Genomic DNA, 27448 nt, shown 5'->3' on the forward strand with positions numbered 1-27448 from the left:
TTCTCTCACAACTCACGTTGACACTTCATGCTTTTATTTTTATCGTGAAGGTGCATCCTCATTCTTTCAAATACATGTCTTGGCTTGTGATCATCTTTCAGATTTTTTAGAGCACTTCCTGTGAAATCATGGATAAATCAAAAAATTCATTTTATTTTCTGATATGAGTTCCCTTGAGGAAGCAATGCAGCACAGACAGCTCAAAATAGCAACTAAGTGTCTGGGCAGGGTGTGGCTGATGAATGGACAGTAAATAGGTGGTCTGGGAAGTTCTTTTCTGGTGATTTTAATCTGGAAAATGAGCCACATGGGTGACCTGAGACCAAGGTGGATCATGATGAGCTGACAGCTGCAGTGGAAGTGAATCTGTCTCAAGCTACCCATGAATTAGCAGCAAGGTTGGATGTCACTGTTATTAGACCATTTGAAACAAATCGGCAAGGTAAAGAGGTGGATAGACAGGCTCCGTGTGAGTTAAACAAGCATCAGAGGAGACGTCTTCTTCTAAGTTTGCCTTTTGTTGCTGGGAGGACATGAAGGCAAACCATGTCTACACCACATTGTTATATGTGATGAAAATGGGTTCTTTTGATGAATCAGTAGCATTTGGCACAGTGATTGGATAAAGATGAAGTGCCAGAACACAGTCCAAATATTATTCAAAAAAGCTAACGGTGTCTGTGCTGGTATTACCACCAGAGCCTCATGAAACCTGGTCAGTGGATCACACCATGTCTACTGCCCAGGACGTCCACTGCAACCATCCCGACGGCATGATGCGGATGCTCGTGACTAAGTAGCCGAGACTGGCCAACAGGGACAGGCCAGTCCTCCTGCAAGACAACAGTTGACCACATGTCACACACACAACACTGCTCAAACCACAGAAGCTGGACTGGGAAACTCTGTCAACCACCACCTTCACCAGCCCTTGCACCAACCATCTACCACTTTTTTTCCAGGCTTTGAGCCAATTCTTTCAAGGAAAAGCATTCAGGTCTCACCAGATGGTGGAAACGCCTTTCGTGACGTCTTGACACTTGCTCACCAGGCTTCTTCACTGCTGGCACAAGTCACCACTAAGGCAGCAAAGCTGTGTGATAGTTTAGATGGATAGGTACACACTCCGATTAACTGCACTGCCTCTTGGTTGAGATATAGTAAACTTTTGATTCAAAATCAGACATTTCATATTTAGTGACCTAGAGACAGGGGCCTAGTGTCCAATCTGTCACCATGGGCTGCATGCTGATTTTGGAGGACTTTCTTTGCTTATCTGTGGTGAAAGGTGATACCTTATCAGATATCGTGAAAGGTTTGCGGCCTTCATTTGCGTATTTGATATGTGACCCCAAACAACTCTTACTATTTCAATGTGCAGCAGAGAAAAAAGAAAAGGTTGTGGTGGACACCTGTAGTCCACATTCGGGAGCCTGAGGCAAGAGAATCTCCTGAGCCCAGGAATTTGAGGTTGCTGCAAGCTATAAGACCGCACCACTTTGGCCTGGGTGACAGAGTGAGACGCTGTATAAAAATAAAGTCAGATCTACCAAAATCAAATTGGATTTATCAAAAACAGTAAGGTAGCTTATTTTAACAATATATGTTATTGTTATAAATATATTATATCCCATTAATAGATCAATTATTAGGAAGCCATAGAGCCACATAAATAGATGCTCCAGAAGCAGTCCATTAATATTTGTGTATGTAATAATTATATTAATTTAACATTTTAAAAATCTTTTTACAACTACACATTAAAGACATCTTTGCCTTGATCCAACAATCAACGTCAATAGCAGCAAACTCACCACCCCAGACTCAGTCCCTGACCTGTGTTCCCTGTCCCGAGCTGTTACTCCCCAGGCTGGAGGTTGATGTCTGCCTGTGCCACCTGCCGGCCCTGTGCCTGGGGCACTGCTGATTGTTTGTTTGTTTGAAGAGTCTCTGAAGATTGAGTCAGACACTGTACACACTGCTCTCCTCCAGCCTCTTATGTCTGCAAACACTAAATACACGATGAACAGTGCAACTCCAGGAACCAAGCATCATCAGCAACGCGCCCAAAATAAAACTGCAGTTATTCCCTGATACATGATTTCCACTAGTTTGGCTATGCCAAAGATCTAGCTAAAAATAATCCAGGAAATGAAATAGCAGAATATGTATATCTTGTTACCAGGTCAGAAGGTTTTATGTCAAATTGCAAAGAATATTTAGAATCTGTGCTGGGAAATCAATAATTCAATTATCAAAAAAATAAAGATAAAGAATGAGCAAGACCCACGTGAAGAAAAGTATTTTTATAACGTGAGGAATTACACGAGTTTGAGTCCAAGGTGATATTGAAAATGTACGAGTTGTTTTTACTTACCACGTTAATATGGGGACCATTTGAGAGGTAAGTGCAACAAAGTGTGTTTTAAAAATTATCTGAAATAAGACTATACTTTCAGGGATCATTTCTATAGTTCATTACTAGAGAAGTCCCTCTGAATGTGTAGAGCACCGGAAGCCACCAGGAGGAGGTACAGCGTTCTCTCCTGAGCGTGAAGCCGGCTCTTGGTATTGTTTTACTGCAATGGCCCTTTGCCACTGATGATCGTTCTTCTCCCCCTTTGGGGGAGTAAAAGGGAGAGAACGCCGTCTGAGTGGGGAAAAAAATTATCTGAAATAACAAAATGCCTGCTAGTAACTTTCTTTTCTCCCCTTCCCTCAGTTTTCTTTGCTTCTTATTTTTGCATTTATAAAGAAAGATTATTTAATTCAGAATACAAAATATGTCATAAGGTCACAGTTACTGTTCACGGCGATTTGTCTTTGATGTCAAAATATACGAATGAAGAACACATATTCCCTCTGTGATACGAATGTCAGGATCCAACACATGGTAAATAAGGATTGCAAGGAAGTGGTCATTAGTGATCATGATGACAAGACGGTTTAAAAAGCTAAATGTCAAAAGAAATGAAAATACAAGAAAACAATGGGGTGACTAACTTTCAGATGCCCAAGGACTTTGCAGATGTGTGAATTTTGAGGAATGTGTTCATACTTTTGCCCACATGAACAATAAAACATTAGCACACTTAAAACATCACACAAAGTGGAAGATCCATTGAACAGATATTGCCACAGATAGGATTCAAATAGCTCGTAAGTTGAGAGAGGAAGAACACTCGTAGGCCTAACGGAAGAGGAGAGGGAGGCGTGGGCAGAGCTCAGCAAGACGCTGGCAGGGTGGCAGCAGCCCCAGGCTGTAGGTGGCCAGGCTGGAAAAACAGACAATCATCACAGGAGTCTCACGTATCAGTTTAGTATTCTTAAAAAAAAGTAAACATGTCGGCGAAGCCCAGAGTGTGCCAAGATGAATACTTTCATTTTATTATCCAATATTCATGTTCATGTTAACATTTAATATATATTAACATTAGAATTTAATGCAAATTCATTATAGAAATTTTTGTTGGGGTGAAAGGTAAAAAGAGATTATAAAGATAAATCACAGGTAAACCATTTGTATTTCTTCTCTCTACCATGTGTTTGTATTTATGTGTACTTACACATATATTTGCATAATTATATACCTTATGTGTACATGTATAAACATTCTATAGCAAATAAAGGTCATATTGAATATATAGTTTTTATCTTGTCTTTTTTTCTTAACAGATGTTATTACCACTTTGCAAAGATGTGCCTGTAAGACCCCAAACCTTGTTTCAAACACACATTATCACCCTTCCCTCACATCATCGGCTTAGGGTTCTTTGGACATTTCCTTAGGGCAGGCTGCCCTGCAGAGGGTGACTTTGAACAGGTGCCCTAGGACCGACTCAGGCTGCTGCTTGGCGTCCTCTGGAGACCCACTCCCCCTGCCAGATTGCATCTCCCTGAGAGCACCCACAGGGACCTGGGGCCTCTGCCCCAAGAAGCCCACACCTGCTCCTGGGCCAGAAGATGGAGAACAGCAGGGGTCCCTGCAAACCCCTGTCTGGGCACCTCCCATCTGCCCGGGGTACCCAGGGCCAGGCAAAGAGTGACTCATCACAGCTTCTCCTTCCAAGGAATCCCCTCCAGGGCACTGTGCTGAGCAGGCTCACAGTGGCACGGAGACCCACACACTTCCCGTCGTGAAAGGTGTTTCTGCACATTCCTTTTGGTCCCCGGTCTCAGAGCCATCCTCTCACGCATCTTGTGATGTTGGAAATTGTTCTGCCCCACAGTTACTGGATCTGTCCCATTTCCTAGTTGGATATTTTCATTTCATATAAGTGGAACCCTTAAGCTTTTTAGTTGCTGCTTATTTAACTTTAAAAAGAACAAAAAAAGAAAGAAAAGGAACATAGCTGCACAAATTAAGATAATAAAATTAGCATTTCTACACACACAGTGAGGCAGCGTGTGCAACATCCCTTTGCTTTCATAAGTTAAGAGTTTAATCTTAGTTTTAAGAAATAGGACATTCATCTTATTAAAAATAAATATTTTATCCATGTTTTCATAATTCTCTTCATAACAGGTAGCTGGTGGGATGTTCCTACGCTCCTGTCTTTTCCCATTGGGTCTGGTTACAGAGTCTGATTATTTCTTCATTGAAGTTGTTTCATCCCACTGAGCATTAATACTTTGAATTTGTATCATTAATTTCATACCTGACCCTGAGCTATGTTTTTATTACATTAAAGAGTTCTGGAGTAGACTGTATTCATTTAGAAATACTCCAGCAGAGTGCCAGTTACAGCTTTCCTGCAGCAGTAAAGACTGCTCCTCCTTGACACTGGTCACCAAAGGTCTGGTCTAATAGTCGCTACAAGGAAGCTAGAGAGGGTCCCTGTGTCCTGGGATGGATGGGTCACCACCCAGACAGGAGCTGGGGGGATGCCATTCACAGGGCCCCCCAGGCCTCCAGCCAGTGTGCACCTGTACCTGTCTTGATGGAACCACTACCGGCCACCTAGGCTTGAGTAGGAAGGTTTCTGGGGACCCTGCTGGTGTCTGCATTGTCCTGTGGAGGCTCAAGAACAAAGAGGAGAGGTTCCCGGCAGGGAGGGGGCCGGGAGGGCCAGGCCACACCCAAGAGTTCCGCAGTCCTTTCCTGGAGTCTTTCTGTTTTATTCTCAGTGTCATTTCCACTTAATTTAATGCTGGCAGGTAACCTAGGCTCTGGGCATTCCCCGCAGAGGAAGCATGTCCCTCCAACATGCAGGCCTTAAATTTGAGTGTCCACATCGACGGGGCTGGCCTTGTGGCAACAGTCTCGAAACTCACTTTGCTTTGTCTTTGAAATCTGCCCCCCATCCCAGGGGCCCCTGCCATGGCCCTCCCTGACTATGCAGCATTTTCCTGATCCTCAAGGCCTCACTGACTGCACGCCCGTGGGTACCATGCACGCGCACGCGCACACACACACACACAATCACTTCATACACATGGGCCCATAGCCCTTTGCTCTTGGGCAGGTTTTAAAATGCGCACAGACTGCTCTTTCCCAAGTTACCCGCATAGGTCCAGAATGGCCTTCACATACCTGGAGGTCCAGCTGGTCACACCTGAGCCATGCCTTCCCTTTGCTTGGACACCAGGCAATGTGAGCACATGAAAAACCTGGGACAGGAGGGGAAGCCCACAGTCCTCACTGCCGTCACCTGTGTCCGTCTGGAAACTACGCTGGCAGGGCTTTGCGCCCAGCCCCACCACCAGCAGCAGAGTCCCTACAGGAGTGGGTGGTCTCAGGGAGTGTGGGGCCTCACGTGGCTGCTCAATGGTGCTGTAACTGGCAACAGAACTGTCTGAGGCTCTTCTGAGTAGCAGTGACCAGCACACAGCTGGTCCCCACACCCAGAATTGTGTGAGGGCAAGTGAGGAGTAGGCAACCTTCCACAAGGCCAGCCCCTGCTCCAGGGTGCGTGTGTGGCATGAGTGTTCCCTGCCCCTGGTGGTCACCCCAGGTCCTGGCTGAGGCAGCTCTGGCCGCGCAGCCTCCCTGGCTCTCTGCATGGTTCTGCCATGCCAGGGTACCCAGCTGACTCAACAGGGCATCTGAGAAGCTCGTCTGTGTCCAGCCTCCGGAAAGGCTCCTTAAGAAGACCCTGGGTTTTGAGCTGGAACAATGGAGCTTCCTAGAAACATGCAGCCAGGAGAACTTGGGAGAGGGGACCATCCTTTTTTGGCTCCCTCAGTCTGGGTTCCAGACTGGCTTTCAGCTGCAGAAAGCTGCCAGGATCTGAACTGAACCTTTGCTGATAAACTGTCACTGGCACTGATGCGCACTCACACACACACACACACACACACTCCACTTGTGCACACACTCACACAGACTTTCACGCTCACAAACATGCCCCTGCACATGCTCCCACACACAAGCTCACTCACACACTCATGTACATAGCTCAAACATTCATGCACTTGTCAACATACCTACACATTCACGCACACTCACACATAAGCATGTCGTCTCACACTTGCACACACTCGTGCACATACCCTCACACACACAAGCAGCACTTCACGCACACACCCGTTCTCACAAGCATGCACTCTCACACAAGCACACTCTTTCCACTTCATCTCTGCTGACCGTATGAGAAACCAGCATGTGTGGCCCTCCTGTGTCTCCTGGACTGGGGATATTGTCTTGTGGAAAGGTGAGGGCAGCATAGCTGTGGGCAGGCTTGGATTCCCTTGTCAGCCCCCAACCCAGGAGTTTGCAGAGCCCAGGCTAAGTCCACCGTGTGGCCTGGGCCTCGAACACTTGAACCTGAATCTGAACTGGTCTCTAACATTAGGCATGACCTGAAAACCCCATCACCAACCTCCCAAAAAGACCCCGTGCGCTCCCCAGAAACTAACCCAAGTGCATGGAGCCAAATAGGCCATCCTACATGGGGCCAGGCCTGGCCACAGCAACTGCAGGGCATTCGAGCAACACTACTACAGTCTATAAATTACTGATTTTAAGTCCTGGGCAGAAAAAAAAAAAAGGAGAGAGAGAGAGGGTCCCACTCAGAAAGGAGGCTTGATGACACTGCAGGTGTGAAGCCTGGAAGACATGGGGTGGATTGGTTGGAATGCTGCCCGTGATGATTCCCGACCATCACTCAGCTAAAGTCAGATGCACCCCGGGGGAACACTTTGGGGTGTCCTGCCTACAAGTTTTAATTACATTTTCTGATTTTCTGTTGGAGTTGTTTTTCTAAATAATTAGAAATGGAAGCTGTTGCATGGCCTCAGCCACCCTGTGTCCCTGGTGGCCGGGGCTCCGGTTGACGGCTGGGCAGGCTGGTACACAGCATCACGTCCATTAATTGAGCTGAATGCAACACTTGAGAGCCACAGCTGGAACTGGCCACAGGAGTGTCCCCGCCCCCTGCCCTGCTGGGCAGGGCCATTTTCATGCCATTGACTTAGTTCTCCTGAGTGTCCCCAACACACCAGCTTGTGGAAGCAAAAGAAGGTGCTTCTTGTTTTAAGTGTGTGGAGATCGATTTCTAGCTACTGTCCCAGGGGTATGGTCATTTGGTATCACTCCCAGAGGCCCCCACCTCCCAGCCTCCCAGCCTGTGCCAGCCCCGTCTGAGGACTCCTGCAGGGGAGCTGCTCAGACAGGGTCAGGACACCACCCCTGCAGTGTGACCTTCACGTGAGGCTCCAAGCCTGACAGGGGTAGTAAGATGCCCATCCCTTGCTTAAGAAGGGAAGTGTTCCAGCTGAGTTCAAATCTTCTGCCCAGCTCTCTTAATGGGCATCTTAGCAGAAGCAGAGGTGCTGGGATGGGGAGACAGCACCGTCTTGCCCCCAGAAGCAGCCCCGAGAGTATAAAGTTTGCAGAACCTCTGATCTCCCAAGCTTTGGAGAGCGAGGTCAGGTAGTTCCTAGCCAAGACGATATGGCATGCGGGAAATGCGTGTTCTCCCAGGTTTCCTGAGAACACTCAAGGAAGGACTGCTCTTCAGCTTCTAGAAAACCATGTCTCTGGAATTCAAGCACCAGAACTTGATGCTTCTCTTCTGAGGGTCAGAGGTGAGTGTCAAGTGTCTTGGGAAGGCCTGAGGGGTGTGTATATGAAGAGGGGGAAGAGGGTCCTCCACCCCACCCCCCAACTGCAGGGCCATCTCAGGGTTCTCACCAGGTGGCATAGGTGTCACTGGTGGTCCCTGACCCCCAGATGTAGATGTGAACCAAACTAAAATCTCAAACTGCCACCCAGCCAATTGAATGGACTCCCTCTTGGCCAAGGGGACCTCAGAAAACCGCTGAGCTACAGGCCATGAGGACAGGGGTCAGAGCTGCCTGGTCATGCCCCCTCCCTTCTGGGAGATGTCCTCTGCAGCCCAGTAACAGGTCTGAGGGCCACACAAGACAAACCCTGAGCCACACCTGCAGGTGCTGAGTTTACTTAACAGATCACTCAAGTCTGGGTGTATGTCCGGTGCCTCATCCCTGATGAACAGACTCCCACATCTGAAAACAAGCCTTTGGGCAAAGCTTCGTTTCTTTAGCTCATCACAAGTCACAGCATCTCTGAACCCACCGATAACCTATAATTCCCCATGCGGAGATGTCCAGCCTTTGTCAGGCCAAAGCAAGGCACACCTTCCAAGTATTGATTTATGACTTTATGTGTAAAATGTATAAAACCAGACTGTGACCCAAGCAACCAAAGGGAGTTCCCTCACTCAAGGCTTCCTGGCCATGGCTCTGGGCTCTGGTCCTCACACTTGGCTCAAAATAAACCTTTTTAAATTATTTTACAGAGTTTGGACTCTTTTCCATTCATACACGTCCTGGACAGTTCCCATGTCCACAATTCCCAGGGTGTCCTGTCTCCCTCAGACATGTCCCCTGTGCACCGCTGTGCCTGAGCAGGGCTGCATTGGGTGGTGATGTGCTGGAGGTCACAACTGGTGAGACATGGGGGGCTGTTGTCCAGCGCTCTCTGGACCACTCATGACAGATGCCTCATGTTCACAACACATCTTGTGCTGGGAGATGTCAAGGAAGTGTGACCGCCCGCCCGCCGGAGGGACCCCAGTCACATAGCACCTGCTCCTGCTGCCCCTGGGCACCCCCCTATTCTGTGTGACCAGCACCACCCACCCTCCTGATGAAACACAGCGGCACGTGTCGTCCTTCCAGGTAAGATACACCATCTCTGGGGATGGTTTGTATTTTGACGGCCCACAGAGTTTCATCCAAGAGAAGCTTGGCATTTGTCTGGTCATAGGTCAGAGGTAGATGTGGCCCCCACTCAATGGTCCTATGTCCTTGGCGTTCCGGGACTCAGGGAGCTGTCCATCCCTTCATCTGCCCATCCTCCTAGGCATAAGGGGCCCTGCTCAGGGTCAGTGTGGGCTGAGATGGTGGAGGTGCGAAAGCATGGGGACATGGATAGTCACAGAGAACTGGACAAGCCGTCTGCTCCAGGTGATGACATGCAGGATGGAGGGGCTGGGCTGGGAAGAGGAGGGGGCCGGACCCCTGAGAGTGGACAGGTCCATGCAGGTGCCAGCCAGGAGCAGTGTGCAGACCTGGTGTCCACGGGTCAGGAGGGGTAGTGCCCTTTCCAGGTACCTGGGAGTGACCCCAGAGAGCTGGCCTCCCTGAATTAAGAGATGGGAGGTGTCCCAGCTGGACTTGGCCCAGCCCGTCTAATGGAGTCAGGTGTTCTCTGAAAAGAGACTATCCCACGGACACATCACCTGTCCCCTTATAGCAGCAAGGGCAAGAGAAACACCAGGAACAGGTGCTGCCCCTTCTCAGCAGGACTCCAAGGCTGCCCTCCACTTCTGCCCTGCCAGGGCACTCTGAGCATTGCTGATGCAGCCAACGCGCTGGCCTGCAGGTGCCAGCCCAGAACACCAGGAGCCCTGGGAGGATGTTCAGGGAGTACAGCCACACAGCTGCTGGAGTGCACCCTGCTCCTGCCACTGCCGTCACTCTGCCAAACAGACACACACAGGCACACACACATACACATACTTACACACAGAGAGACACACACCCACACACACTCAGACACATGTGCGCACACATAAGTGTCCTCCGGGACTGGAGTTCCGAATGTGCAGCCGCTGACTGAGTTCTGTGGCAGCCGCCTCCTCAGGTGTGTGGTGAAGCTTTGGACAAGTGTGTCTTTGGGGTGTGGAGCTCTCAGCTTCAGCTTCAGTTTTCCAGCCTGAAATCAACAATCAGGACGGTGGGCAGCTTCCTGAAGACCAGCTTCGCCTGCACCAGCAGCTCTCAGTGAACGCTCACCCACACGCGTGCACACATAGTCCCCAGGGGCACCTGCAGACGCAGACAGGCGTGAAGGAGGCAAGTGCCCTGCACTGGACCTGCAGCCTACCTCTGCTCCAGGGCCTCTCACACCCTGAGAACCCTGCAGACACACACACACACTCACGTATGCCCACTGAGCACATGCAGATCTAAGCATTTGGCCCAGAGCGCCTGTTACATAAAGCACCCTTGTTAGCACTCTTGAAATGACTTACCAGCACCCACAAATAAAGGTACAAATTGAGTAACCCCAGTTAAGATAGCTTAACTGAAATTTACTTTTAAAGAAATATATGTCATGTTTTCCAGAAATCAATGCACTTCTCTGAGAGCAAGAACTTTCCACAGACACATTTTTGGCTGGAAATTTCCTTAGAGTTTCCTGCATAGAGACGTGAGTGCCACCTACGGAATGATATTAGAGCCAAATGTTTCCTCACAGTGAGAATTAAGGAGAGAAGTGGCAAGAGAAGGGAGGAAGAAGATGGAGCGCTGGAAAGAAATTTTAAAAGGAAGCAGGTGTTTCAGCGTCTGCCTTGTGGAGACAATTTTTGCCTATGTTGTAGGAGGGTTTTTTTTTAGGAGGTTTTAAATTTTATTATATCTCTTAGTTTATATTATGAATTTAATTACATTTAGTATATGAAAGGCCTAAATTTTTTTAAAGATAGGTTTAAACAATAATATTTTATACAATATCAAAAAACGGTCATAAAGATAGACTTACAGACAAGCAGGCCTTGCTTTAAGTTACTGCCTTTGTGTCTTGGGTCCGGCAAAAGCGAAATTACTTAAAGAACAATTTTAATAGTTCCAGATCTTCCTTACCCCGGAGGACAGTGAGGCAGCTTCACTCTGAGTCCGCCCCAGTTTGTTTTCTGTAATCTTCTGGGCTGGCTTTTGGTTAACGCTGTGAAGATGGAAAGGGCTTCTCTTCATGAAAGGTTTCTCTCTCCTGTTTCTGCTCAGGCCCTCATGGTTGGCAGTAAGCATTTTCTTTTCACGATGAAAAGGATTTTACTTGCAGTGATGGGAGGGAGTGTGCCTCCCTTTCACCAAAGCCTTTCTGCTTGTATGTTACTATAGTGCAACTGTCCCACTTGTAATTTGTATCATAATTGTACTTGCTATGAAAATACTAGAATGGAAAGCAGAGGGCAGCCTACCACATACAAATGCAATCACACACACATGCACACACGCACGGAGGGAGGAAAGCGAAAAAAGGATAAACAGCGTAAAAACAACTCATGTCAACCTTAAAAAAAAATCCATCTGTGATCACAAATGAAACATTTCCAATCTCATAATGGGTAGATTGCTGGGTTTTATTACCAGCCAGGCAAAGCAAGACCCCATCCAAAGGAGAGCAGCTCAGAGGTCCCAGTTTTCCATTAAAATAATTTCAAAATGCTTTTTTTCTCCCATTGAAAGAACCCATTTTGCAAGATGATTTAACTCAAAATCTGCTGGGAGTAACCCTTGACATAAAGTCATATTGTGTTGGAGTTTAGTCCTAAATTCATACATCAATTATTTACTGTCAACGCCGATTGTATAAGTGTAGAAAATTACTAGGAATGATATTTTCTCTCAGGCAGAAAAAATGTGATACAGCAGATCTCCCCACCTAATGTGCCGCCCGTGTCCGGGGTCCAGAATTATTTATGCATTAGAAAACAGCGGCCAGGGAGAGGACAGAGGGGAGAGAGCAGCAGACACATTATTTTAAACCTTTCATAACACCCATAAATATTTCATAACAAATAAATAAAGAATGTCAGGCTTGTGTGGAGACAGCTGTAGGGGCACGGTTCAGTGCCCCGTGAGCTCTGGGGACCCCGCACTTAGCCTGGGTTAAGCCTCCATTTCTTTTTAATCATCCACTTAGTGCATTCTGGGAAGGGCGCAGGTGAGCCTGCAGGTGCACACATGAGGGCCGCATCCCAGCTCATTGCAGCATCTTCCATTTTCTCAGAGAGAAACACAGAAAAGGGTCTCAGGGTTTTCATATTCAGACATGTTGCGTCTACAATTTTCCCCCCAAAGAAAAAAATAATATTTTTACAGTTCTTCTGAGCAAATATTTGAGGCTGACACCATTTAAACTGTACTACAGAATACTTTCCTCAAATGCAGCTGCTGCACTTAGGGAAGCACAGGGCTCCCTTTCTAAAGTTTTTGTCCTACTTTGTTTCTAAATCAATGGATACCCTTCATGGAAAAAAAACAATGAAAAAAAAAGAGAGAAAAGAACAAGTGGAGAGGAAAGATGAAGGCAGATGTGTCAGCAGAGCAGAGCCATGGTGAGGTGAGGGCAGGAGAGGAGCGTGCGTGTGTGGGTGCATTGCCTGCACACACCGTTTCTGCACAGGGCCGTGCTGCCCCGGGGAGAAGGCTGTTCACAGTGAAGCAGAGAAGCAGTTTGCAAACATACCAGGAGACTGGGTTTCCCCAGGGTCAGAAGGAGAGGAGGGGTGCACAGCAGGAGACTGAAGGCCCTTCCACTCTCAGCCTTCCATCCATTCTCCTGGCCACCTCACAATGGGCAGTTGCTGGCCATGGCTATTCAGTGCCTGACCCCCTGCAGCAGGGCCCAGAGGTGCTGAGAGGGCCCCGTCCCCAAACGAGGATGCCTCCTATGGCTCTAGGTCACTGGGCATAAACTTTAAGTGACTTTAGTTATAATTGGGCAAAGGCCAGGCCCAATTTAGGGTACCAGTGAGACCACCTGCTGTGGGGATGGTGTAGATCACCACCTGCTGGCATAGGCCCTGCCTGGGTCCAGTGCCTCTGTGAGACCCTGAGCCATAAAGCCCGGAGTCCCCTGATGGCCCTTTACAGTCCCCCATGCAGCCAAAGTCTATGGGGACCTGGGCTCTGCCTGGAGCTGTCTGAACAGGACCCACACGCAGGCTGACCTGGACGTGGAGGTGCTGTAGCCTGTTCACGCCTCTGGTCCCTGGTCATGGAACTCCCCGCTCCACTTCCCACCTCCCCACTGGCACCTGCTTTTAATCCTCTGAGTATCCTGGAGGTGCTCCCAGGGGCCCCCTTGCCCTAGGTCTCTTCCCGAGTCCCCTGAAACTGTGGATTGAATGCCCTGTCCCCCCAAATCCATATGTGGAAATAAGGCCATGCCACTTGGAGCTGGGGAGGTAATAGGTCAAGAGGGTAGGGCTCTATGACGGATCAGAGAGCCACAACAACCCTTGGCCCTTCCTCCTCGGCATGAGGTCCCGGAGAGAGACATCCCTGAGTACTCAGGAGGGGCCTCTACTGTCCACTCCCACTTCCAGCCCTCAGATCTGCGGGAATCACCTGCGGTCAGCAGCCGTGGGCATGGCTTGTGCTAGCGTTTGGGGACAGGGTCTGGACCCCAAGCTGAGACCCTGCTCCCCTGGTCCCCAGTGAGTTAGGAGGCCCAATTCTTTGCTCCAAATCCTTCTTTCCTTGCCCAGAGACCAGGAGTTCTCACAGACCTTGTCTTCTGGCCCAGTGTCTGTCTCCAGCTTCTGCTCTGGGGTTGCCCACCCAGTGTTAGGAAACAAATCTCCTATTTTCTGAATTCAGGAAGAAACACATTGTGAAAACTCTTAAGAGTCATAGTTTAAAGTTTTAATAAACTTCTCATTAATTTTTAAACATTTTAGGATATAGCAAAGATCTCAAACACCCTGCTAAATATTTATTTCATTAATACTTAAGTGTACACTTATTTGTGCTAATTATCGCACAGGCTGCTGAGGTTCATCTACTATGAGCTCGTCAATGATTATTGTGAGCTGAGAAGGAGGCGAGGCCAGGGTGCAGACGTCGCACTACGCTCTCCCCAGCCCAAGGAGCACATGTCAGGCTCTCCGTGGGGTTTTGCACCCTTGGCCATCCCGGCTCCAGTGCCTGTTCACTGCTGGGTGCAGGGACACACCTCGCCCATCACCAGAGATGCCAGCAACTGCCTACACACGTGAACCCGAGGAAGGAGATTTGCAAGATGTCATCCTTGGATAGAGATAGGTAAGGTCTAGCAGATGGTAGGATGACCAGGAGAGAGGGGTGCGGTTGGCAGAGAAAAGGACCAATTGAAAGGCAAGGGGAGGCCACCAAACAGGGCGGAGAACCCTGGGGCTGGGCCGCAGGCAGCTGTCTGCATCTGCACGTAGGTATGCAGGAGCCCAGGGTCACCTCCCTCGCCCCATGTTTACTTACACTCTCTCCTAGCTCCCAGAGTACGTCCCACCCAGCAGGGGATGCTTTGTGCAGAAAAAGTTTTCCTGAATATCAATTTCAAATGCAGGTTGTTATAAAAGTTAAGGGCACTGTTTTTACTTTTTAAAAAATTTTCATTTCTTTTTGTTGTTGCTTGCTTAGTGCCAAATTTTTAAAGCAGGAAATTTTATTTTCACAATATTAATACAGGTAACATAAAACCTTAGAAACTGGGCTGGTAGTCTACCTGGAATTCGCCGGTTACTTCCAAGTACAACATGAAGGGTTCGTTAAATATTTAAAGGAAAATCTATCATATTTTATTTAGATGTTCAGGCATATGTTGATGTCCTGTGACTCTCTTTCTGATGTGCCTTTGAAAAAATAAGCCCAGGAAGTTTCCAGGGGCGTCCGGCAAGATCCAAGTGAGGATCCTCCCCAACTACTCCCTCATGGACTGGGGGAGAAACCAGCAGTTTCCTAACAGCAGGAACCTCCGTGTGTGAGAAAGAAGCTCAAGGAACTGATAGGGGCTGTGGAGTGAAATTCTAAGGTTTTCAGAGCCTGACCAGCACCCAGAGAACAAGCTGGAATTGTCCAAAGATTCTTCACCCCAGGATGCAAAGAATGTGTTCTTTATGAGACTGTTCTGCGAAATGGGAACCCCGTCCCTATGAGATGTTCCCAATGCTCCAAGGAGGACTGAGCCAGGCTCGGGCCCTGGAGGTGATGCCTCTGCCAACTCCAAGCTGTGGTAGCCTCTCCACAGTCAGCAGGACTCACCACTGTCTGTGCTCAGCATCTTAGCTCTGCTCCTAACCAGGTGGCGCTCGCCAGTGGGTGGCTTCTTCAGATGGCACACCCAGAAAATTGGCTTCTTCGCAGTTTCTGTGTCTCTCAGTGTTCTCCTCTCTTGGGACAGGTGACAAGCATCACAATGGCTGAACCTACAGCCTGGGGTATAAATGCACACACACACCCACGGAGTCAGCTTCACTGAGACTTGTCACCAGCCCTTACTGTGGGCCAGAGGAGAAAAGAGTTTCAGTGCAGGGCTTCATGGCTCCCTCCTAGCGTAGGGCACCTCCACACCTGCTCAGGTCAGAGCCCCCTGTTCTCAGACAAGTGAGGACACCTCGCTTGGCTCCTGCTGTCTGAGGCAGGAGGTTGCAAGAGGAGTTCCAATGTGCTAAGACATGCCCCCACCCCGTGTGCCTCCATATTGATTTGCATTAGTTACTGGGAGGCCTGTAAAGTGACTTAATTGGTGGGGTCTTCTGTCCCCTCCAAGGTGTAGATGTTGCCTTGCCTGTGCTTGCAGACGAGGCCCCATTTGTGCACAGGAAGTTGTATGGACGTGGGGTCCTGAGGGGTCCACACAGTGAAGCTCAGATTCCTTATTTATAAAACTGCTTTTCTTAAAAAGAATACTGACCAGCTTCTCCATGTGCTAGATGGTGCCATGCTGGGCAGGTGTCCAGCAAAACATGGGGTCATTGCTCACCTAGGACTTCCAGTAGTGTTCAATCAAGAATCAAGTGGCACGGAGCAATTAGAAATGCTCCATAAGTATGCAGGTAATAGATATGAAGCATTATTGGGATTGCCAGCTACCACAGCTCATGTCCAGGGACATCAAGTGTTGATAGCCTGATTTCCATTGCTGTTGAAGAGACTACCTCCTCCCCCTCCTCCCCCTCTTCTCCTCCTCCAAGGAGCCCTGCAGCCCCAAAGAGCAGCCCCTCCAAGGTGGTGATGAGGGAGGGCTAGAGATGAAGAAACAGAGGTAAGTGTATGGGGGATTCTGCAGGGTGCTGCAGGTGTGGAGACTTCCAAGAATGGAAAATCCTGCAGGGACCTTATGACTGAGCATGGAGCTGTGTCAGCCGAGGTGGGGATTCACTCTTGGGGGCAGGACTAGCTCCTCACAAGATGGATCTCAGACTCAACACCCAGCAGAGATAACTAAGAATGGCGATGCTCAGCAGAGGGAGTTTTGTTCTCCTTAGCTAATGAAAATGGGTTACTTTATTCCCTGGTGTTGCCTTTATTAGTCTGCAGAACAGAGGCTCTCCCTGTGGTGGGGGCTAACCAGCCGAGTCCCCTTGGAGAACAACTGAACACCCCGGGCAGAGGGGATCCCAAATTCACTCTGACACATGAAGGGCATGGCAGCCACCATTCCTGTCTCTATGACAAGAAAAACCTAGGAAAACTGAAAATCAGTGACATCCTTGTCAGGGCAAACCTCTGCCCTGAAATCTGGAAAGACAGGGAGGGAGGGCAGGATGCCACCCAGGACCTGCTCACCACAGGAGCCTTAAATGGCAGGTACAAATCGTGGTGGTCTGAGCGACTTCCTGGAGCTGAGTGTGGGCCGTGTGACAGGGAAATCCTGAGGGCCAAGTCTCCCCAGGTCCCACACCTGTGACTTTACCCCCCAGGAATCTCAGCAAGACTGCTGGTGAAGATCTGGGAGGGATCCTCTCCCAGCTCTGTGGAGGAGGGAACAGCAAACCTGGAAACACCAGGAATGTGCCCTCTGTGTGCCAGGAGGCCACTCTTCCCAGCCCTCGTGTCTCCACCAAGGAGAGGAAACACACTCTACACGAAGAATCCTGTGGTGGCGGCTTCCCAGGGACATCCACCCACTTCATCATTCGATCATGAATGCTTCCCTCCCCCATCCTTGTCACCATGCCACAGTGTCCAGGGAAAGACCTGGAAGATGCCGGCTCTCTGAGGAGGAATCTCAGGGATTCCAAAGTCAGGAGGAAAGACAAAAATATGACGAGAGAAGACTATGAAGCCTCAACACTCATAGCTAGAAAAACCTCAAATAAAGACCAGCTCTTAGGCACATTTACTTAAATAGCTACACTAGTGGCCTGTTTATCTCATGCCCAGTACAACAAATCTGGCTTTAACCAAAACCCTACAAGGCAAGAGAAAATACAATCTGAAAAGACAGAGGAGCACAGACCTAGACTCAGACACGACCCTGAAGAGGGAGTTAGCAGATGGGGACTTAAATAACAGAGAAGATATGTTAGGAATGCTCATGGGATGGTGGCGTGCAGCAATGACCCACAGGGAGGGAACAGAGTGACAGATCCTGAGACTCAGAAGAAACCGCCGTGTACAGAAAACACTGCAGCAGAAATGAAGACCGCTCATCAGTACGTCCAGCATAGCCAAGGAAAGAATCAGAAGACCTGAAGACAGATCAATGGCGAATGCTGGAAATACACAGAAAAAAACTACTAAAAACTACTAAAAATAACTTAAGGATTGTGGGAAATTTTCACAAGGTGTATATGCATGTAATTAGAACACTAGAAGAAGGGAAAAAATAAAGTTAAGCAGAATAAAATTTGAAGAATTTTGTGATGTTTGTAACACACTTTAAACCACAGATATAAGAAGCTGAGAGAACATGAATGAAAAGGAGAAGGAGAAAAAAAAAAGCAAAGGAGGAGGAGGAGGAAGAGGTGTGAGGAGGAAAACCACACCAGGGCATACCACTCTCAAACCATAGGAGACCAAAACAAAAAGGAATTCTTAAAATAAGCCAAGTGTGGGGGTAGAAACACCCTACCTATGGAAGAACTAAGATTGCTCACCAAATGAGTGGAGTGAAATATCTCAACTATTAAAACAAACAAAAACTCTAGAATTCTATAACCAGTAAAATTAACCTTTAACAGCAAAAAAAAAAAAAAAAAAAAAAAAAATAGAGAGGAGGAGTGGATGCCCCCCACCAAAATTTCTGAATTTATCATGGGAAGTTCTGCCCTTTAAGAAACAATGAAACAAACTCTTCAAGAAGGAACAGGACATAAGTCAGAAACTCAAATTTATGTTAAAGAATATAGTCAGAGAAGGAGTAAATGAAGGTAAAAATGTATCAGGTGACGAAAGCGTATGAATCAATGAAATGACAGCAATGTCACAGGGATGACAGGTCCCTGCCCTGCACGTGCAGTGGGAGACTGTTGTGTAGCTGGACTTAGATTAGTTAAAATGTATGTGACAAACTTTACGGCAACCACCATTTTTGATGTGCTAAGAAAGAAGATAAAATAGAACATATAAAATGCTCAGTTTATACCAGAGAAGTCAGAAATAGAAGTCTTTGACAATGAATAAAAAACCAATTTCTAATATGGTTAATATTAATCCAACTAGATCAATAATACTTTAAATGTAAGTGGTCAAAATATACAAATTAAAAGAAAGAGATTATCAGTTTGCATTGTGAGTTGAGTAAAGAAGACTCAAACATAGGTATTGTCTAAAAGAAACACACTTCAAATATAAAGATACAAATAGACTAAGGTAAAGAGATGGAGAAAGTCCACACCACACTCACATCAATTGAAACAAAGCTGGAATGGCCATACTAAGAGCAAAGTAGACTCCAGAGCAAGGACAACCAGCAAGGATAGGGTCAGCAGCTTATGTACTGATAAAGAGCCCATTTCAGAGGAGATGAACTGACCTTACATAAATACACACCTTATCCACAGAGTGCCGAATGTAGGAGGTCTAAACTGAGCGAGCTGAAAGGAGAAATAGATCATCTCACTGTTATAGTTGGAGACTTCAGCAATCCTCTCTCAGTCACTGACAGATCAAGAAAGCAGAAAACCAACAAAATTATAAATGGCCTGAACAGTACTATCAATTTATTCATCTAATTATATTTATAGAATATTCCATCCAACAACAGTGGAATGTGTGGTCTTCTCAAGCAGATGGAACATTCACTAATGCAGATGCCATTTGGGGGTATAGAACACACTTTAACAGATTGAAAAGTCTGGAGATCACAGTCAATGTGTTCTCAGAGGACAATGAAATTAAACTAGAAATCAATCACAGAAACATAGCTGTAAAATTTACAAATATTTAGAAATAAAACAATGGACATTTAAATAACATGAAAGCCACACAATTTTCAAGACAAGTTAAAAAAATCTTTTTTGTTGTTGCCAAGGCTAGAGTGCTACGGCATCAGCCTAGGTCACAGCAACCTCAAACCCCTGGGCTCAGGTGATCTTCCTGCCTCAGCCTCCGGAGTAGCTGGGATGACAAGCGCTGACCACAAGTCTTGGCTGACTTTTCTATTTTTAGTAGAGATAGGGTCTTACACTTGCTCAGGCTGATCTCAAACTCTTGAGCTAGAGCAATCCTACCATCTCTGCCTCATGTCAGGGATTTTTCAGGAAACCTATAGGGTGCCCAGGGCCTTGGTTTCCACGTCAATCAAATCCAACAGTGCATAGTAAGAACTATGCACCAACGCCAACCAGGATCTATACTGGGTTTGCAAGTCCAGTTCATTATTTGAAAATTGGTCATTGTGATTCTTCAAATCAATAGGCTAAAGAGAAATAATATGATCATATCAATTGATTATATCAATGATTTGATAAAAATAATTTGACAAAATCCAACACTAACTCATAGTGAAAACTTTCAGTAAAGTATAAATAGATGGGAAATTCAACAATCTGACTTTTTTTTAAAAATCTACGAATGCAGGTAAGTAACATCCACTTAAAAGACAAAAAGTGGTTCATTTCCTTCTGAGATGAAGCAAATGTTACTCAAAGTATAGTAAGTTTTCCCCAAGACTTAATCAATGAGAATGAAGAACAGGGGCAAGTGGTTTGAGGAAAGAAAAGAGAACTTTTTTAATTTTCCAGCAGATGAAAAGGGCAGCAGACTAGCAACTCAGACCATTGCCTGGCCCCAAGCAGAAAAACAGGGCTTTTTAAAGGGATGTTCAGCAGTTGAGCTCAGATCTACGTGACCAGTGATGCATGTTGTGGCTTATGGTTATTGTTGTTTAACTGTCAGTGCAGCTTTCAGGGGGTTTTGTCTCTGTTAACTACGACCTTGTGACTATTCTGTTGACAAACATCCTGTGGCTTATGGTACTGGAAAACAAACAGCAAATAATCTTTTTATTCTTCTTTGATTATTGGTTGTAGGAAAGAATGCAGGTTTTAATTCCCCCAAAGAGTGGGGGTTTTAAAGAGACAGCTTATAAAATTTTTTGTTACCCCTTTTCAGAACTTTGCCCTCAGTTATGAGAAAACGAGGGTGTACTCTCCACCATGCCACTCAAACAGTGGAGAAGGCCTGGGCATACTGTCCACTGTGCTAAACGGTGCATGGAAAGCCTTAGCTAGCACAATAAGACAAGAAAAGGAAATAAAAAGGATGTAGGTTGAAACAAAGAAATAAATAAAACTGTCTCTGATTGCAGAAGACAGGATTACTTATTTAGAAAATCCCCCTAAATCAGCCCCCAAAATTTCTGAAATAAATAAATAAATAAATTAGAAAGTTTGTGGGTACAGAGTCAATAAACAGAAGTCAAATGTTGTTCTATATTCTAGGGGTAAACAATTAACATTTGACATTTACAACCATACTACTTACAATATCACCAAACATTAAAGAAACACTTAGATCTTGAGATACAAAAATAAAATCCTAAGCCCCCAACTTTCTTAATGGAGCCATTCTTGGCAAAGGGAGCCCCAGAGAAACCTTAGCACTGAGATCTTGGCCATGACGGGATGGGAGGTGAAACACACCTCCCTACACCCGCCTCCCTCTTCAATCGCTATCCGGCTCCTTCCCTGAGGGCTGAACAGAAGCAGGCTTTAGAAAGACCTGCTCTGAGCTGATTTCAATCACCCCCTAACACTACTCTTCCCTCTTTGCAGATTGGGCCCCCTACTGACCAGTATTCCTTCCTAATAAGAAACCATTGACCACAGCCATTTTGACCAGTCTATGGAAGTTGTACAGTGAAGGTTTTTGCAAACTGTGCTTCATTTTTTGATGTCTTAGGACAGAAAACTTCAAACTTAGATTATGCTACGGCTGACATTTTCTGAACACAGACCCCGTGAGGCAGCATAAAGCTCAGTGTACACATGTGTGTTTCTCCTGTCACAAATACTGTGACTCTTCCCACAGCCTGTTTGGTATCTGTGCTTGGTCACCCACTCAGCGCAAATTTCTTTTCACATTGCCCATCACTTGAAGTACATGCTCTGAGCTTCTGCCCAAGGCTCTGCTTCCCAGCATGTTGGAATGACTGACTCTTTTTGGAAGATAAAGCTCTCCTTTCTAACAAAATATACACAGACTCTGTATGTGAAAAACGTTAAAACCTGACCAAAAAAATCAAGTAAGTTCTAAATAAATGATGATGTAATATTCTGTATTCATGGGTTGAGAAACTCATAATGTTAAGATGCTAGTTTTAAAATTAACTCAATGTATACATTCTACAAAATTTCAATCAAAATCTTAGAAAGGTATTTTGTAGATAGAGCCCAACTGACTCTAAACTTATGCTGAAAGATGAGATACTTAGAACAGACAAAATAACATGAAGGAAAAACAGGGGTAGAGACTCACTCTGTGCAACTTCAAGAGCTGAGTAGGGTTGCAGTAATCAAGACCATCGGTGCTGGCAACAGAATAGGCACAGAAATCAGTGGAATTGAGTCCAGAAATAAATATAGATGAGGTCCGAAAATTAAATTCACAACCTTGTCCTAGAAAAAGTGCTACATACTTCATGGCTAAATATCACTATGGTCACTTTCAAAGTGCTCCCCTTGGGAAGCTGTGCATCAACACCAGCAACTAGTCCACCCTTCAAAGAAATTTTGGAATTCTTTGTCTGAAATGTCCATCAGAGCTGTCATCATATCATCCTTAATGTCTTGAATAGCATCAAAATGTCTTCCTTTCAGTATTTCCTTTATCTTTAGGTAAAGATAAGGGTCACTAGGAGCCAGATCAGGTGAGCAGGGAGGGTGTTCAATATAGTTATTTGTTTGCTGGCTATAAACTCCCTCATAGACAGTGCAGTGTGAGCTGGTGCACTGTTGTGATGCAAGAGCCATGAGTTGTTGGCCAAGATTTTCAGTTAAGATTGTCCTGTTTCTCTATCAATGTTTACTTTGTCTGCTATGCTTCTCACAGTCAGCCCATCATTTTGACACAGAGTAGATGAATTTTTGCAATGTTTCAGTCAGTTCTGCTCATTACTGGACAGTGACCGGTCTTCATCAATGATGCTTCCTTTTCCCTCAGAAAAATTTTTAATCTATTTGTACACTACAAATTTCTCCATGGCCTTATCCCCATAAACTTGGACTAACATATCCCTGATTTCGCTTCTACTCTTACCAAGTTTAACATGAAATTTATGAACGTTTGTTCATGGCTCTAGTTCAAGCTCTGTAATTCTTGTGATGGCACACAAAGCAATCAACAACAATGACACACACTCAGCAAGACACCTCCGTGTGTCCACACAAACGTAGCTGTGAGACACTGACACACCATGGTGATGAAACCTCACCAATCCGTTTGTACATGGTTGCCAACGTACGTGCATTGCGGCAAGCTTGCAAACTTAATTGTCGGAACTCATAGTCAATCAATCTCTGACAAAGGAGCAGAAGCAATTCAATGGGGAGATAATCATCTTTATCAAAGAGAGCTAGAAAAATTGGACACCCTCACGCAAAAAAAAAACAAAGAAAAGAAAACTTGGGCACAGACCTTTCCTCTATAAAAATAATTACCTCAAGGTGGGGCACACTTCTAAATAGGAAGTACAGACCTAGAAAACTTCCTGAAGAAAATACAGGATCCTGGGTTTGGGTATGTGTTTTTACACACAAAACTATAGCCTAACTATAAAAGAAAAAATATATGTGTGTGTGTGTGTGTCTGTATATATATGTATATATATGTATATTGCACTTTATTGAAATTAAACATGTGAAAGATTCTATTAAGAGAATGAAAAGACAAGCAACCTAAGAAAAAATACTTGCAAAACTCATAGGAAGGGATTTGCAGCCAGAGCAATAACAACGTAAAAACCATCCTAACCACCCAGAGGAACACAGTCGACATAGGGTAAAAATGGGCTGAAACTCTGAACAGACACCTCATCAAACAAGGCATATAGAACGTAAGCATATGAAAAGATGCACAACTTCACTTGTCAAGAAAATAACAAATTAAAACAAAGTGAAATGTCATTAAACTCCTATTAAACTGGTTAAATGCAAAGGGAAAAAAATCCCAAGAAGGCTGTGAACACCAGGAAATCTCCCTCTTTGCTAACGGCCACGCAGGATGATGGCACTCAGAAGACGGTTGACAGTTTCCTACAAAACTTGGCATAGCCCCACCACAGGATCCAGAAATTCCAAAATAAACTCAGTTATGTCCATACACTGCAGCGGTTTTCAATCAGAAACAATCACGCTATGAAAGGCAGGGATGAAACTTAAACACATGTGCTAAGTGCAACAGTCCGGTCTGAAAGGGCTGTGTGGCGTTCTGGAAACGGCAGTGCCCTGCAGGGAGCCGGGAGATCAGTGTGTGGCAGGATTTGGGGATGGAGAGAAGAGGGGTGAGGTTCAGTGGGTGAAGCATAGGAGACATTTTAGGGCAGAGAAGCTGCTCTGTACCATGCTGTAGTGGTGAACACAAAACATAAGCATTGCCAAGCCCAGAGAACGTCACAGAAAAAAAGAATAAACTTTAATCCATGAGAATTTTTTAAATTTGTTGTTATGAAGATTGTACTTCCCTCCAGGAGTTCATCTTAAAAACCCATTATCACAGTCTAATTGTAAGGGAAACAAATACCAATTGAGGGGCATTCTTTGTATGTGCAACTAATAATTCTCAAAGCTCTTGAGGGCATTAGGAAATATCAAAGGAATTCTGTGATGTCTCTTCACAACCAAGAGAAACCTAAGTTGAGTTCAGCTAAGTTAATTGCCTGCTAAACAAAACAAAAATAATCAATACTCTTTGGGGACACACAAAACAGAACAATAACTCGATACAACTCAAATTTTAGGACAGACAAAGATTCACAGACATGTTGTAACTGTGTTCGTGAGCGTAAATGAAAATAAACAACTACCATTTTTTAAAAATCACTTGGTCTTTTTTTTTTTTAAATGCTCTTGAAATATTTGTTTTGTTTTATTGAAATATTAATCCACTTTTGATGAAATTTCATGACCCGCTCACAACAACCTCCAACTCCTGGGCATAAGCAATTCTCTTGCCTCAGCCTCCCGAGTAGCTGGGACTACAGGCGCCCACCACAACGCCCAGCTATTTTTTGGTTTGCAGTTCAGCCGGGGCCGGGTTTGAACCCGCCACCCTTGGTATATGGGGCCAGCGCCCTACCAACTAAGCCACAGGCGCCGCCCCATCACTTGGTCTTAATAGCAGGTTCGATATGCCGCTGAAGTTGGTGAAGATTAGCCTATACAAATTACCAATCTGAAGAACAGTGAGAAAGAAACTGAAAACATCAACTTACAGATTCAAGATAATTGTTGAATATGAAGAAAGATTCATAAAAAGAAAAACAAATGTAGGGGTTTTTTTGACAGCCAGACTTCTGGAAATTCCAGTAAAAGAGGAAAACTTGAAAGCAGAGATAGCCCATCACACGGGAACAGGATTTGAAAGGCCCCCCCATAGACAGTTGATAGCTTTAAAGCGCTAAATAAAACAAACAAACAAAAAAACAACATATAACAGAATTCCATTATATATTCAAAGACAACATCTTTCAGGAATAAACGTAAAATATTTTAGTCTCAAATCAAGGAAACCCTCACTGCACAATGTGCAGGAAGACTTGGGGGACACCATCTCTTCCTTGACCAGGTTTATCTTTACTTTAATGAGCACAGAAATTACTGAAAATACTTGTCCCTAACCCTAGAAAATCAGTCCAGTCCCGTAGGTAGAATCCCCAAATCTGTGACAATAAAAAGCCCCAAACTCACTAGCAAAGCTCTTCGGACTGGACGGTTGAAGAGCACATTAGCAGGTGGACGGTGACAGTGTGTGTTAGAGCCTCAGTCACTCACCCAGCAGATCTGAGGGCCCCACCTCAGAGCCCCTTCTGCCACAGGTGGGCGAGAAGCAGGCAGAGAGCCCTGGCCACAGTCCCCCACATGTGAGCTTGTCTACGACAATCTCTGCCTCGGCTTCCATAAGCAGCCAGTAGGATCCTGGACTCAGCAGTCCGCCTTCACTAATCTCACTGCCAGCTTTGGGGAGGTGGTGCAGGGCTGAGGGACCCAGAAAATCAACCTCTATTTGCTACTTTTCAGCCATAAATGCCTGACGCCCGTGAGCAGGGCACAGTTGGCAGGTCCCCAGGGAGGCCAGGAGAGCTGGGAGCTGCTTCAGTTCAGCGCTTTCTCGTTCCGTAAATTGATTGTCCAACGACAGTTCATTAAGACACTTAAATTGTGCACGTGTACCTGTGATTTGAGCAATGCTAAAGCAACCTTCTGTCAATAATCAAATATATTCTGTTTTCCCTTCTGGCAAAGAGGTAAATAATCCTAAAATAGCCTATTTTCGTCACTTATAGAAAGTGGACACAGCCTGTACTAGGATATGGGTACAGTGTGAACAGATTTTGGATAGAACCAGCCCATAACAGTCCCCAGAAAAGCCAAAGTAATTTACATTGTGTCTAACCCGGAGACAACGTGAGAAAAGGCACATGAAATCCTGAACATTCAGCCAGTCCAGAGAGCTCTCTGATTAACAGTATTATTCACTGAAAACAACCCCCGGACCTGAGATTAGCTATGGGCCACTGTGGCTCCAGGCCACAGTGTGGACACTGTCTCAGTCAGCCCAAGGGGTGGGGCCCTGGTGTGGGGTGTCTCTGCCACACGGCACTGCTCCCAGCCAGTCTGTGCTCTGGGCTGTGGCTTCTGTTTTGCTGTGTGGGGACAGGACAACTCTGAAGGGCTGCCCTTGGGAACCTGCCTCCCCCCAGGAGGTTTGGGCACAGCCCGCTCTGTGGGCAAGCCTCTTGGGGAGAACCAGCACTCAGCTGTCTCCTTTCTCCTGTCCCTCACAGAGCACAGGGGGTTTTCTCTGATCTTCCCTGGTCGAGACCCTGGAGGTGAAATGTACCAAAGCGTGGGGTTCCCCTCAGCTGAGTCCCTGAAGGTAAAAAGTGTGGGGTCCCCCACCCCCTCATCCATCCCCATTCCCCGACCCAGCCACCCGCCCCTACCTCCCCACCCCGGCAGCTGAGTCCCTAGAGGTTTCTTTCTCAGACGCGCCCACGCCGAGCCCTGCAGTCAGCACTCCTGGTTCTGGTGTGGCCTCTGCTTTGGCAAGTTAGCTATATTCCCTGTGTCTGGCTGTCTGCCCCTCGATTTGGGATAGCACTTGTGCTGGTCCTTGCTTCTCCAAAGACCTGAGAGAGTGGCTGATTTTTGATGTGTTCAGCTCTGTCCCTATCATGGGTCAGAGTGAGGACTACCAGGGCCCTATGTGCCAGACCAGAGACCAGATCAGTACTCACTTCCTCCCATGTCACTAAATCCCACCTCAGTGGCTTCAAAAAGAACATTCAGTTACTGTTTGGGGCTGTGGCCTAACCCCTTGCTGCCCAGAGGCTCACGTAGGGGAGCGGACCCCTGTCTGCACATGACAGGAGCTGGATCGAGGGTAATGCCTGGGTGCCAAGGCCTGTGTCACAGGCAGCATCTGACAGGTGGCCTGCCCGGGAACTGCCTGATAGAGAAGAGAGCCGTGGGCTCCAGGCCATAGGGCACTGGCCACTCTGGCCACCTCTGGGTCAAGTACTTGGTGGCCGAACCAGCAAATGTGTCCTAAAACTGGCCAGTGTCTTGGCTCGATTGAGTCTGTGCCTGAACTCCCTCATCTGGCCCCTGATTATCTGAGCCCCGCCTACACTGCCCAGGAAGTGTCCCTGAGATTCACACCATTCCGATGCAGCCACAGCATTCACCAGCCAACCGGTAACAGCCAACGGCCAGCCTCTAGCTAGTGTGAGCAATCACTGGGCACAGCTGTGACAGGCAGGTAG

At 46.4% G+C, this 27448-nt stretch overlaps 1 non-coding gene across 1 annotated transcript; it reads left to right on the forward strand.

Moving 5' to 3' along the window:
• The first annotated feature begins 2443 nt into the window (after positions 1 to 2443).
• Positions 2444 to 2659, forward strand: LOC128591791 (small nucleolar RNA U3). Its single transcript, XR_008381661.1, has one exon. It is a non-coding gene; the product is annotated as a small nucleolar RNA U3 (small nucleolar RNA).
• Positions 2660 to 27448: the final 24789 nt, after the last annotated feature.

Source organism: Nycticebus coucang, chromosome 1 (genome assembly GCF_027406575.1).
Source record: "Nycticebus coucang isolate mNycCou1 chromosome 1, mNycCou1.pri, whole genome shotgun sequence".
Lineage (NCBI taxonomy): Eukaryota > Metazoa > Chordata > Mammalia > Primates > Lorisidae > Nycticebus > Nycticebus coucang.